We start from the raw sequence: 13711 nt of genomic DNA on the forward strand, positions 1-13711 counted from the left end.
CCACGGGTTGATAACTAATAAACTCATGTTCACTTCAGCTGCTGTTGTTCTATGATTTATAGGTGTTGCCTTCAGAGCCTGCAGGCAGCATGGTTGGAAATTCCTGGTTTTGAGTGATTTTCTAACCTTCTTAGCTCCTCATGTTTCATCAAATCAATGAGAAATGCAACAAACCAGGAGGAAAGGAGTTAAGTCAATTTTCCTCTACGTGTTTTTGAATCCAAAGATTAGTACAGTCACATGGTTGATCTGTATTTTGCAATAACGAGATCTGTCTGCCAAACTAAATTAAGCAGGCTACATGCACTGTAATAGGGGAAAGCACATGTATAGATTATATGCAAATTATTTGTCTTAAAAGCATAATATTCTGTTTTCATTCACTCTTCGAAGGAAAGCATATGGTTGGTTTTGGTCACAAGCACAAAGACACCCTTTCCGACCCCTTCTCTGAATTGTTTGAACCTTCTTTAAATGCAACAAATTCCACTTCTGTGGTTCATAATTTGATTGTATAAGTAAATTAGGTCAAATTTAAAATATATATATATACACACACACACACACACACACGCCTGCATTTGTGGGAGGAGCAGCACAGCTGATTATGTGAATAGCACCAATGTCAAAAGTGACAACTTGCCCTGTCAGAAGTCGTGTTTCCATTACCCTCAGAAATGCGCAAAATCTAAATATCGCAATAGAAAGTGGGTAATGGAAACACGTGAATTTCGAAAAACCTCCCAAATATCGCAAAAAGTTTTTGCGCTCTCATGAGGTGGTTTTTCAGACGTGTCGATATAGCAGTTTATCGCAAAAGTGTAATGGAAACACATTTTTCGCATTTGCATGTCAATTGACCCATATTCTCCTTTGGAAAAGGAGCGGAAAATGAAAGGAAAATGAGGGAGAAAGGGTTCGATAAGCCGTGGCAAAACCTCCGCGGCAACCTAGCAGAAAGACGAGTGTTGTGCAAAAGCGGAGCTGGGGAAAATAGATCATGTTTAACGACAGAAATCGGTCCATGGTGACAGGCTGCTGGCTGCGCGCAGTTGTAGGCTACCTTTTTTCCTCTGCCTCTTGCGCGCTCACTGCATTCACCGCAGCCAGCAACATGTTGGGGCAGGGTACGACACTCATTTCTTTTGAATTGATAATCAGGCTCGTTTATATGCGTTGTAACTTCATGTGGTGATTTGCATTGACCATTGGTTGGATTTGAGCATGCAGGGGACGGGATTTCGGGCAGATCCCCGTGCGTAATCACTGTGGCAGCTGCTGCAACGGGGAATTGCGTTCAGGTGTGTGCGCCTTCACTCAAACTCAACTTCAATGGAAACGCCTACAAGTCGCAATTGTACATTGTCGAAGTTGTAGAAATATCGCAATTATTTTGCGAAAAACTGTAATGGAAACACAGCTAATGTCAGTGTATCCTCCTGTTGATATTGACTCTATTGTTTTGAGTTGTTTGGATGGGATTGGATGATTGAACTCTATCAGTAACAATGAACAAACAAGACATATTGGCAATTTTACACTTTATCCATTGAACACAGTCAGGAGGAGCCTCAATAGCAGATGGAAGAACCATCAACAGCCTGGCATCTCCTCCTCATGCTGGTCACACATTGCTGAGTGGGAGGGCAATGGAGATGGTACCACAGTTTACTCCAAATTGGAGCAGACACCAAATGACCACTTTGGTAGAGAGCAGCATGCAGCAGGATGCTCCAGGTGCTGCCAATCAGGCTCCATAATAAGCAAACAGGATGCTCCAGGTGCTGCCAATCAGGCTCCATAATAAGCAAACAGGATGCTCCAGGTGCTGCCAATCAAGCTCCATAATAAGCAAACAGGATGCTCCAGGTGCTGCCAATCAAGCTCCATAATAAGCAAACAGGATGCTCCAGGTGCTGCCAATCAGGCTCCATAATAAGCAAACAGGATGCTCCAGGTGCTGCCAATCAAGCTCCATAATAAGCAAACAGGATGCTCCAGGTGCTGCCAATCAGGCTCCATAATAAGCAAACAGGATGCTCCAGGTGCTGCCAATCAGGCTCCATAATAAGCAAACAGGATGCTCCAGGTGCTGCCAATCAAGCTCCATAATAAGCAAACAGGATGCTCCAGGTGCTGCCAATCAGGCTCCATAATAAGCAAACAGGATGCTCCAGGTGCTGCCAATCAGGCTCCATAATAAGCAAACAGGATGCTCCAGGTGCTGCCAATCAGATGCCCAATTGAACACTTGTGGGATCAGCTCAGGCATGCTGTACTGCTAGAGTGACCAACACAACCAGCTGGCTGACCTGCGACAAATCCTGGCTGAGGAATGGAATTCCATCCCACAGCAAAGCATGACCAGTGTAGAATTGACAATATGTCTTGTTTGTTCCTTGTTACTGATAGAGTTCAATCATCCAATCCCCCAAACAACTCAAAACAACAGAGTCAATACCAACACTGTTTGACACTGGCAGGGCAATTTGTCACTTTTGACGTTGGCGCTACTCGCATAAACAGCTGTGCTGCTCATCTCACAAATATAGGATCCTGTATTATGAAGGGAAATAAACAGGCTTTCATACAAGATAAGATACAATACTGAGGATACAGTAACAGCAGAGATATGATCATCCAAACACAAGTTTCCAAACTTTTTTGACAAGTTTAAATATATTTCATTATGCTATTTTGTATATTCTGTTTCGATCTTGCATAGTTGAGTGAAAACAGTTGCATTTCGGCTCCGGCTATGGCAACAGTATATCAGCGTGATTTTCTGTCCAGAGTTTGATCCAGTGTCCCCATCATAGTTTGAAATGAAACCTACACCTTTGATGACGAGCCTGATCTGTCTGTGGAGAGTCACTACAAAACCATAAGTGCATATATAGATTACATTATTAACATTAACAAGTCTAAACAATACAACTGATTCAACACAAGGAAGTGTAAGGAACTTTTTTTTAATCTAACAAATACCAAACATAATACAGTAGAAAAATACTTTCTAAAAGATCTGAGAACAGAGGGTGTTTGAGCCACATTTGTCAAATTTTGTCTAAGAAAATCTCTTTATATAAAAATAAACAGTGTTGTCAGTTAACATACTTTGGAAAAAAAGCAACTTTTCAGAGCCAAGGCTACATAATATTTTGTAGAACCATTTTACATGGCTAGGCAATATTACATTGCCAATATGACAAAATACAGATATACTGTATGTGGAGAATAAAAAACAAAGATAATTGGTCTATTTTGAAACAAATAAGTGGTAAAACTGGGAGTAAAAAGTAGAACAGAGAGCTTATATAACGCTCTCTCACCCACCACTCCCACACATACCGACCCCCAAATAAAGGAACAAACAATCCAGACAGAAAGCAAACCATCAAAAGTACAAAGAGAAATACAAACGGAGCATATACATACATGAAGAAACCTCTCAGTTGAGTGTACCCCGCCAAAAAAACAAAACAAAACACTGCACAACACAAATCCCACTCTACATGCTACAGTGCAATATAAAACAGAGAGTAGTGCAGTTTCCTTGCTTGTTTTCCTTCAACACACTCACCGTCGTCACAGTAGAGAAGACAGCAGGCCGGCTGATGAAGCATAGTCCACCATTCCTCTAACTACGTCAATCTCCTCTTCCTCAGATTCCTCTCCCTCAGATTGTGACTCCTCTGACCAGCTGATGGTCACAGGTTCAGGGACGGGGCTGGACCCTCCCACCACATCCAATTCCTCCTCTTCCCAGCTTCCTGTTGACCCCGGATTGACCTCTACGCCCATGTGCTCAAGGCAAACCCTCCTGGCTTGTTGTCTATCACCGTTTGTCTCTCCTTCTTCATCCGTGCCGCAGTGCTGCACAGGTTGTGGCAGAGATGGGGACCCCGTGGCCCTCGGACCCAGCTGGTCCTCAGCATCTCCATTCTGCAATAATTTAACAACTCAGTATGCTACACACTTTTACTTCCACGTCTACCAATTGTGAAAAAGGTTCATGCACGCCTCACCGTCATATGCGCTTCCTTAAACCGACTCCTGATTGGGTAGTTCTTCGCGATGCTCTTAACTGGATGGTCTTCATCTAGCAAGCTCTCCAGTGGGTATTTCTCTGATGGTAGGCTGGTCTTGGTTTTAGTTGGACTCTGTTAAACCCAATCAATCGATCGATCAATCAACCAATCAATCAAGCAAGCTTTATTGATGGACCCAGGTCCATAGAAAATACAAAAACAGAGACACAAAACTAGACAAATCAAACAATTAGATTGATACATACAGGCTCTTCAGCCAGTGCTCCCTAAGCCTGGATGCAAACAAATTATTGATGCATTTTTTCTATACATTCTGTTGCAATTTAGTGGCTGGTGCAACCCAGTTTCTCCCCTACGTATTAATATGAATTATCATCAGTCAGACATAAATAACTCTTTTGCTTGACTGTAACGTGTAAAACTGACAGCAGACAACAGTAGAGTGTAGGTAGAGGAGTTTCTCACCTTGGCTTCCAGACTCGGACACTTGACCTCCTGGGATCTAACGTCAGTCTCCTCAGCATCTCCAATCTGTAATAACTTAACAACTCAGCATGCTACACACCTTTATTTTCACTTCTACAAGTGCTCAGATCCAATTGTTCATGCTCACCACGATATGTGCGTTGTTAAAGTGAGTCCTGATTGAGGAGCTCCTTGTGGTCCTCTCGACTGGATGGTCTTTATCAGGCAAGCTCTCCAGTGGGGATTTAGCTGACCATGGGCTGGTGTTCACAGTTTTGGTTTTTGTGGGACTCTGTTAAACACAATATATCACAAAGACAAATGAATGACACTTTCAGCATTTTTAAAACATTTGGGTGCAATGTAGTTAGTGGCTGGTGCAATCCAGTTTCCTACGTATTTATTGATTAATTCTCATCAGTCATACATAAATAACTCGTTTGCTTGACTGTAATGTGTAAACCTGACAGCAGACAACAGTAGAGTGTAGGTAGAGTAGTAGGTAGGTAGTGTAGGTAGAGGAGTTTCTCACCTTGGCTTCCAGACTCGGACACTCCTGGGATGTCTGGTCAGTCTCCGGCCCTGGCAGCGGGAGGCCTCCTTGGTCACATATGCTACACAGTGAGCTTCTTCTCTTGGACAGCCGTCTGCTTGGTCTCCGGACTCCCCTGGGTGCCTTGGGCTGTTTGTGGGGAAACACAGTTTCAACAGAGCTAAGAGGAACACTAGAAACAGCAGCAGCGGTAGAAGCCTTGCATGGCTGCGTGTGGCTCGGTGGGGATTTGGGGTGCGACCTTTTTCTCCTTAGCAGTTGGGTCGTCGGTTTGACAGCTGATGCTTCCTCTGTACTGCCCATTCTCTTTCTCCATTGGCTTCTTGTCAGGATACTGTCCACTTGTTCCTCCCTTTTGTTGACAACCATTGGGTGGCTGAGGGTCTGAACAGCGCTGATTGGAGGACGAGGAATTGGAGTGGCTGGGTCGGTTGTGTACGCACAAGGTGTGACTGCCGGTGGTGGATGGGGTGAGTGTGTGTACTCTACATAGGGGCTGTGAGAGGTTGTGGTCTGGGTCGGGGTGTCGTTGTATTCGTGGATGACGGTGTACGGCTGCGGCTGGCTAGCCTGCGTGTGGCTCGCCCCATCCATCTCTACACCAGCACTACATTTGGCAACCTGTTGCTCAAAGGACATGAGGAAGTGGTCCAGTATCGCATTGAGATCTCCCTCTCCCCGCTGCTGCTGAATAAGCACCTCGCCGTTTACAGGAGTGGAACCAGCAGCCCACGTCGCCACAGCAGCAATCTCTATGGGACCATGGAGTTCCGAACCTGCTTCCTGGAGGTCAGTGGTGCGGCAACGTTGCCCTGGTGCTGTTTGGACGAGAGCATTTCCAGAGGAGGGATAGGTACAACTGGTGCCACTGGTTGGATGAGCTGGAGGATGAAGATGAGGATGCAGAGCGTTGTTGTTATTGTTGTTCGGTAAGGGGCCCATGTCGAGGTCCATCATGATCTCCTCCAGTAGACGTTCAAACTGCTCCTCCTGAGGCGCGGGGCCCTGAGGGAGGGCGGTGGTGTGGAGGAGGGCCGGTGCCGGGGCCACGTAGGAGGCCGGGGGGGAGAGCAGGCAGGGAGGCAGAGAAGGCCGGGTGGAAGGGCTGAGGACAGGCGGGTAGAGTGGAGGTTCATAAGTTTGCATGTTGTCGAGTGGCAAGGGGGGAGTGGAGAAGGAAACAGATTTGGCCCTACCCCTCCTCCGAGTCTTGGGGACTGGGACACTGTCCTGGAAAAGAAGAAAACAGTGGACTTTGTGAACAAAAGTATTGCATTCACATACAAGTCACAGATGCAAATGATAAACATTAGTAATAATACTGGTAAGTGCAGAACGTGTCTTGGCAGACTTGGATGAAATGTAACGTGTAAGGATTTTTCGATGACAATCATGGATACAGACAACACCTCTAATCTTTTAGCAACAATTATTCTGAAGAGTAGAAATATTAAATATACTCCAAGTCATTTGTTTACAGTCTTGGATAACATCGTGACTCCTGTCCTGACTGATGCGATGAATAGATTGGCAAGAGAACAAAATGTATGTATATTATATATAGCAATTGAAATGATTACTGTAAGAGTAGTTAAAAAGAAAGTGTGGATGTATGATTAAGTGTGCTTGAGTGGTTGAATCTTCATTCTAAACTAACCAACTAATTGTGCATATTAGGCAACAAGATTTGTTGAGGTTGTAAAAAAAAGCTTAATGCTGTAGTTTGCTATTTGTTTAAATAGCATATCATTACATAAAGTAATGCATTTAGAATTTCTGGGCTATTTTCTTAATATTTTACTGGATATTTTTCCAACTCTTTTAAGGCTTTCGTGATACGGATACAATGTATCATGATGATTTACCAAACATTTGTCTATGTTTGGAGTTATTACCTCCGTGTTTGTCTGTCTGTCTGTCTGTCTGTCTGTCCGTCCGTCCGTTAGTTTTGTTGACGAAGGCTCCCAGTTGTCAGCTGAAACGTGTCAGCAGCATGTTGTTGTGGCCAGATTATTTTTTCTTGCTGAATAAAGGATTATTGCAATGAAGATTTGAGGTGATGGTTTTGATCAATGGAATGCTACAATTTGCTTGAGGCAGACCGACTGCACCCATCGGGGCCATGAGGCGCGCTATGAAATACCAGAAGCAGGTCAAAGACAGGCACAGCTTAACGAGGACCTAGTAAAAACCCTCCAGTCACACTCACAAAGTGACTTCAGCAGATCTAAAGGGAGGTAGATGTAGATGCTTGTGAAAAAAACAGTATAGAGATCCTATAAGATGAAACTTCCTCATTTCTCCTGTGAGAGCGGTCCTCACCTGGGTAAGAAGCGGCGTTGCGTTTCTCTTCCTCCCACGCTGCGTCTGACCTCCTGCCTCGTCACCGGGGGGCAGCGCCACCTCTCCGACTCGGCTGACCTCCCACTTTTTGCCACGCCCCCTTCTCTTCAGACAGATCTTGATTGGCTGCAGAGGCTCTCTGGTCTTCAGGCAGAGCTTCCTGCCCGCGGCCCCTCCCCCCTTCCCCGTCCTGGATGCCTGCACGCCACACCTCACTGCTGTTGCCCCTGCTCCGCCCCCCCGTGCCGCTCCCCTCCCTCCCCCTCTCCCTCTCCCCCTCCCTCCTCCGCTTGTCACGCGGGGTCTCCTGGCTCTTCTCTCTCCCGTGGCCCCCGCCCTCCGGGCCCCTGCCGCTCTGCTTCCCCGCGGTCTCCGCCGGGGCCTCCTGCCGCCCGAGCCCTCCTCTTGGCCCGGGTTCAGGAAGTGGCTGATGAACCCCGGGATGTTGCCCTGAAACTGCTCAAACCCGTCCACCTCGTCGGCCGCGCTCGCCCACCAGCTCTGAGGGTCATCGGCGGCAAATGGGGGGAGGACTTGGGTCACTTCTTGGCTATAAGCTGCCGCGGATACGTGGCTGGTGGAAGGGAGGGATGCCTGGATGACAGAGGAGTAGGACTGGGGGAGGACAAAGATTGGTGTCTGTCCAGCTGTGGTGAATCCTTCCATGAGAACAGAGGAGGGAGGCTGCTGCGCTGAGGCTTGGTCTCCACCTGGTGGATAGAGGAGGGAGATAGGCACATAGGGGATGTGATGGGGCAGCAGGTCGGAGTATGGCTCTGCTGAGCTCTGGATAGCGCTCAAATCAAAGGTCTGAAAAGAGGCTGCGGCGCTCGTCTCCAGCTCTTCCGTTTGAGTCCACACGTCTGTCTCGCCGTCCGACACCGCCTCTTTCCACAGGAGAGTGATCCCATCTCTCACCTCTCTCTTCCACGTGCCCCCTCTCAGCCCGTTCTCCAGCGGATCTGTCTGCACTCCAGCTTCTCTCTTCTCCTGCACTGCTCCCTCCCCTCCATCTTCAACACAAGCCCCTTTTCTGACCTCCACGAGCCCGTGGACGCCGAGCTCGGCCGCGGCAGAGATGGCCTCTTGCCTCTCCCTCTCTCCCTCGCCCGCCATCTCTCCACAGTACAGCAGTCTCACCATCTGGAGCAGAGTGCACGAGCCCACGCTCTGGAACTCCAGGAGACGTCTCTGTCCGGCTGCAGGTGGAGGGGACGAGGCCAGAGCCGAGGAGAGCTTGGGGCTGAGAGCCGAGAGGACACTGCTGTGTGCCGGCACTGATACGCCTACGGGATGGGGGAGGAGAATGATCATAGCTTCCATAATCATGTGAATCTCTACAGTATGACACCCTATATGTATTAGCAAAAAAAAGAAGAAGCAGAATATTTACACGTTACCTGTTACCAAAGATATCTCAGAATCAGAATAATAATTCAGACAAACTCGGCAAAAGAACAAACTCTAAAGCTAACAATGTAATGAGTATGTAATTGAGCTTGTGTGCGTGTGTGTGTGTCGGTACATACGTACCGTCAGCCTGGAGCACAGTGTCACAGAACAGGCTGCACTGCTGCTGTCTCTGCAGCTCAGCCAGCACGAGGGCTTCAAACCCGGGTCTTTGGTAACGCCACATCTCTCCATCCACTTGACAGGAGGAGCAGAGAAGAGGAGATTGACATGGGTGTACGTGTGTGTGTGTGTGTGTGTGTGTGTGTGTGTGGGTGCGGTGAATAAAGGTTTGGTGGGAGGTTGAAACAAGAGTGATGAGAATTAGCATTTGGGGTTGTATGCAAATAGCCATTACCATAAGCTTGCTGAATTCTAGCTAGCTACAATGCAGGAAAGCATCATGTTTTACTGTGAAATGAATGTGACATAAATTCAGGTTTTGGCAATGAAGACGCTTTAATGCAGTGGTTCTCAACTGGGGCCCAGGGACCAACCTGGGGTCCTTGAAGAGGTTCCAGCGGGTCCAACAGAAAATTGATGAATTGTTAAACGTCAACATTATTTCATTTACAATAAGTTAACACAGCCACGGTCCAAGACATTCAATGGGGGGTTCATGGTCCTATTATGTGGAATAAATGAGGAGGCCTTGATATGAAAAAGGGTTGAGAAGGACTGCAAGGGGCACCAAATGGCAAAACTCGACATATTAACGTAAACTTGAATGTGCTGAATGGGGGGCCTGGATCCAGCTGGGACCACATTGACCAGAGTGGGAGTGGTCACGGCAAGAAAACTCAAAATATACCTGATAAAAGACTTCTTCTAGGATGCAAATCCGATAGGAAGAGACCACACACTCCACAAAGGTTAATTTATGTGTAGCCTCGACGCGAGAATTGATTTGCAACAGATAGAACAAGTGTTTCGCACAGATGCGCAAACGCTGCAGATTTGTAGAGTGTGGTGCGGTCCCTTCCTATCGATTTGCATCCCAGGAGCCTTATCCAGTATCAGGTGTGTAGTGGTGCTATCTGGAGAACTGAGGGAGCGCACGCAACCTCCCCCTATTTTATACTATTGTAAAACCAAACCCTGGCCTTGGAGAAAAAGTGTGGGAGCTTCGCTCCCCTGCGACAGCAACAGGACTAGCTTACACCCCTAGTGTTAAGTGCAAAGCAATGGTGCAAAGTTAGCATCACTAACGTTAAAGTCACTAGCCTCCCAACATGCAGGGTTAGCCTTGAATAGTAGCGACACACACAAGACTCAAGGCCGACAGGTGTGTGCTGCTCATCACAGACCACCTGTTAGTTAACATGTCATGAGCATCACTCGCTGAATTTACAAAGTGTTTCGCAGTGAAATATGTGGGCTAATTTGAGCGCGCAGTCTCCAGACAGACACAAACACAGACAGGTCACGAACACACGTCACTTACCTGCTTCAGCGCCTCTATAAATCCGTTCCCACGCCAAAGGGGGGGAAAAGTTGCAGCTTTGAATATGGCGCACAAAAACAGCTTAAAACACAAACTGCGTTCGTCAAAGTAACGTTACCGGATTAGTATTTTCCATTTGGAACTTTAATTTTGTGTGGGAATTCTCCTCGTCTCAGTTGTTTGGCGAGGTCATCCACAGGTCAACGTGGTCACGGCGTAGTGGTGGTAAAGTGTAGTGTGTCGCTTTGCCGTCGGGGGGAGCACGCTGCCACAGCATCAAACAGCTGACCGCACTAGACAGCAGAGAGCATCCAGGCAAAGCGAGAGGTCTCCCTCCTGCCCACTTCCTTCATCGCTTACATCTCGTTATATTTATCTTGGTGGGAGTCTGGTTACGTTTAAGTGACCTGGCTGATGCTCACACACTTGTTTCCATGACCTTTGAGTATCTTTGTTGCTATTATTCAATTAATAGCAGCCAGCCCTCTCCCAATTTTACTGAGCAATATATTTTTATGTGATAAAGACATGATAATACCTGATATTGTTTACAGGCCACATTAACCCAGTATGAGAGTACATTGAGAGAAAGGTTACTTTCATTCAGTTCAATATCATTTTTCTCAGTGAAAGGCCTATTTGATTAGCCCAGCAGCATAATGATTAATGTCTTAATAAACTGCTGATCGCATTGTGAGGACAAGTCTTTTGATGAGCAAAAACAATTTGCTTTATCAAGTGCTGTTTCACATGTCATGATGTCTACTGTGATTTTAATTTACACAGCTGTATAGTTGTGTGAGATGATCTCATAATTCTTATGTTAGTCTACTGTGGAAGACAAGGGGTTCCATAGGTTGGGATAAAATGATCTGGACAGCTAAGGTCAGCGCCTTTGGTTGAGTGAGAAGAGGAAAAAGCAAAGAGGCTTCACTCGTCGTCACTCTTCTCTGTTTCCAAGCGCCACAAACAGCAGTGTTGTGATCTGCAGTGGGGGGGAAACCTCTTAAGTGTGGTGTGTTGTGATCTGCAGTGGGGGGGAAACCTCTTAAGTGTGGTGTGTTGTGATCTGCAGTGGGGGGGAAACCTCTTAAGTGTGGTGTGTTGTGATCTGCAGTGGGGGGGAAACCTCTTAAGTGTGGTGTGTTGTGATCTGCAGTGGGGGGGAAACCTCTTAAGTGTGGTGTGTTGTGATTTGCAGTGGGGGGGAAACCTCTTAAGTGTGGTGTGTTGTGATCTGCAGTGGGGGGGAAACCTCTTAAGTGTGGTGTTAATGGGAAAGTTGCAAAATATGGCCTTCTTCTAATGCACATTTATTTTTACCAAATAAATTACATGCCAACCAAAAGCATTATACAAGAAGTCCATAAAATTGTCTGCCTTTTGTTTCAGGATTGGAAACAATTGGATTATTTTTTAATATCCTGCATATCTAGCTATGGTTTTGCTGTCTATGTGAGGCAGAATTACAGGAGACTACTGCATGAAGATTAACATCCACTTTTACAGAATAGAAAACAGTTATTAACTAGTGAGTTCCTGTATTTATTTTCTCTAAAACACATCATATTTTTGGTTCTTAACTGTATGGCCCAGGCAGACATATTCCTTTAAAGTAAAACTTTATTCCTGAACTTTGTAGTATTTGATCTTTGTCACAACTTTCAGTGTGTTATTTACTTCAGTGTGGGCAATTGTGCTTACTATGTAGTTATAGTCTACTTCTAAACAAAAACAAGCTGCTTGGATAAAACTGTAAAAAAAAACTGAAGAGGCAAACTAGATTAAGAAATTAGAGCATTGTCAAAAATCTAATTATAGTCTTGGCCCAGTTTTACATGTAATTGTGGTTTGCCAACCTGCAGCCTATAACCAGCCCCGGGGTCTTTTAAATGGGACAGGTAATGGACACAATTATAGAACCAATCAACACAATTTAGGCTCACAGTCGAGTATCAGTCCATTCCCTTTAAATAGCACCGAGTCCTGGCATGAATCCCCTGCTGGGAGTCTCAGCTCTGAAATCCACAGAGAAAATAATCAAGTCAAGATGGCACCTCTTTGAGGCAGAGCGGCTATCCATGATACTGTAACTAAACAGTTCAAATAGTGCCATTGTCTGTGCTCAGGTCAAAGAGGTCTTGTTCTGTGAAGGAGGGGATGGGGCTGAACAGCTTGGTAGGGGCCGGGGAGGCCGGGCGGTTGGGCTCGGGCCTGGGCCAGCGCTCGTTGAACTTGACGAAGAAGAGAGGGTCGGTGAAGGGCCCGCCGTAGATGATCCTCTGCAGCAGGTAGACCAGGGCCACCACCAGGGAGCTGATGAGGAAGAAGGGGATGAAGGGCCTCAGCTGGTGCCAGGCCACCCCCAGGCCGTAGGCCAGCCCGCTCTGCTTCCCCGTGTGGGTGGTGCGGCGCGACGAGCCGGGCTCCTGGGCGTCAGAGTTTGGAGAGGCGTCGGACGAATCCATGGTGGGGAAAAAACCAGGCGAGACTTAGGACTGACCTAAGTGGTTACTCCCGGCTGTCTTCACTCTCCCAGGAATCCCAGGATCACGAGGACAAACTCTGTCTCGGTCACTCTCCCAGGAATCCCAGGATCACGAGGACAGACTCTGTCTCGGTCATGTCCCTTCTCACAGGTGAGAGGGAGTCCAGCACTGGCACACCTGGTTGGAGTCCTTTACGTCTGGGTCTTGGCTTGCTGGCGGCGATGGATCTTGGAGAGCGCCGAGTTCCGGGCATGTGCTGTATCCGTTTGGTCTCCGGTCCTCCCTGCTGTTTGCTCAGCTCTCATGTGCCTGTGTACCCAGGAGTTACATGACACTGCTCCTATTTGAGCTTGAGAGAGAGAGAGGCAGAGTCAGAATGAGGGAGAGAGAGGGAGCCCTAAATAGATATGATTCCAAGTGACAGGAGAGGGAGAGAGAGAGAGAGAGCATGCTGTAGTTGGTGGTGTCTCTCGTCTCAAGTTAAGCAAGGGGACATACTGTATGTGCACCAGATGTACAATTAACAACATTACACACACGCTCTCGTGGACACATACTTGTCACGGATGCAGAGGGGAATGCGCTCTCTGACACACGTGTAACACGTTCTTCCACAGGTCAAATCTCGTTTACCTCTAATTATAACTGGTAACCTTTCTTAGGTTGTGGCAGTTACAGCTAAGCCTATACAAGCCTATGCCTAGACACTTCACTAGTTCAAGTTGTACGAAGAGTGGGAAAATGTGTATTACATTGTGTCCCATCCCTGGAAAAGCTTGTGCATGCTCAGCTATGTATTTGAGTTGATTTAGGTCGAGCTAAAATTGATTTAGGTCGAGCTAAAATGGTCGAAAATCGTCTCAAATCTTCGGAATATCTGGGAGACTTTGGAAGTATCTTGATTAATAGCTGTCCA

Source organism: Poromitra crassiceps, assembly GCF_964638095.1.
Source record: "Poromitra crassiceps genome assembly, chromosome: 15".
Lineage (NCBI taxonomy): Eukaryota > Metazoa > Chordata > Actinopteri > Beryciformes > Melamphaidae > Poromitra > Poromitra crassiceps.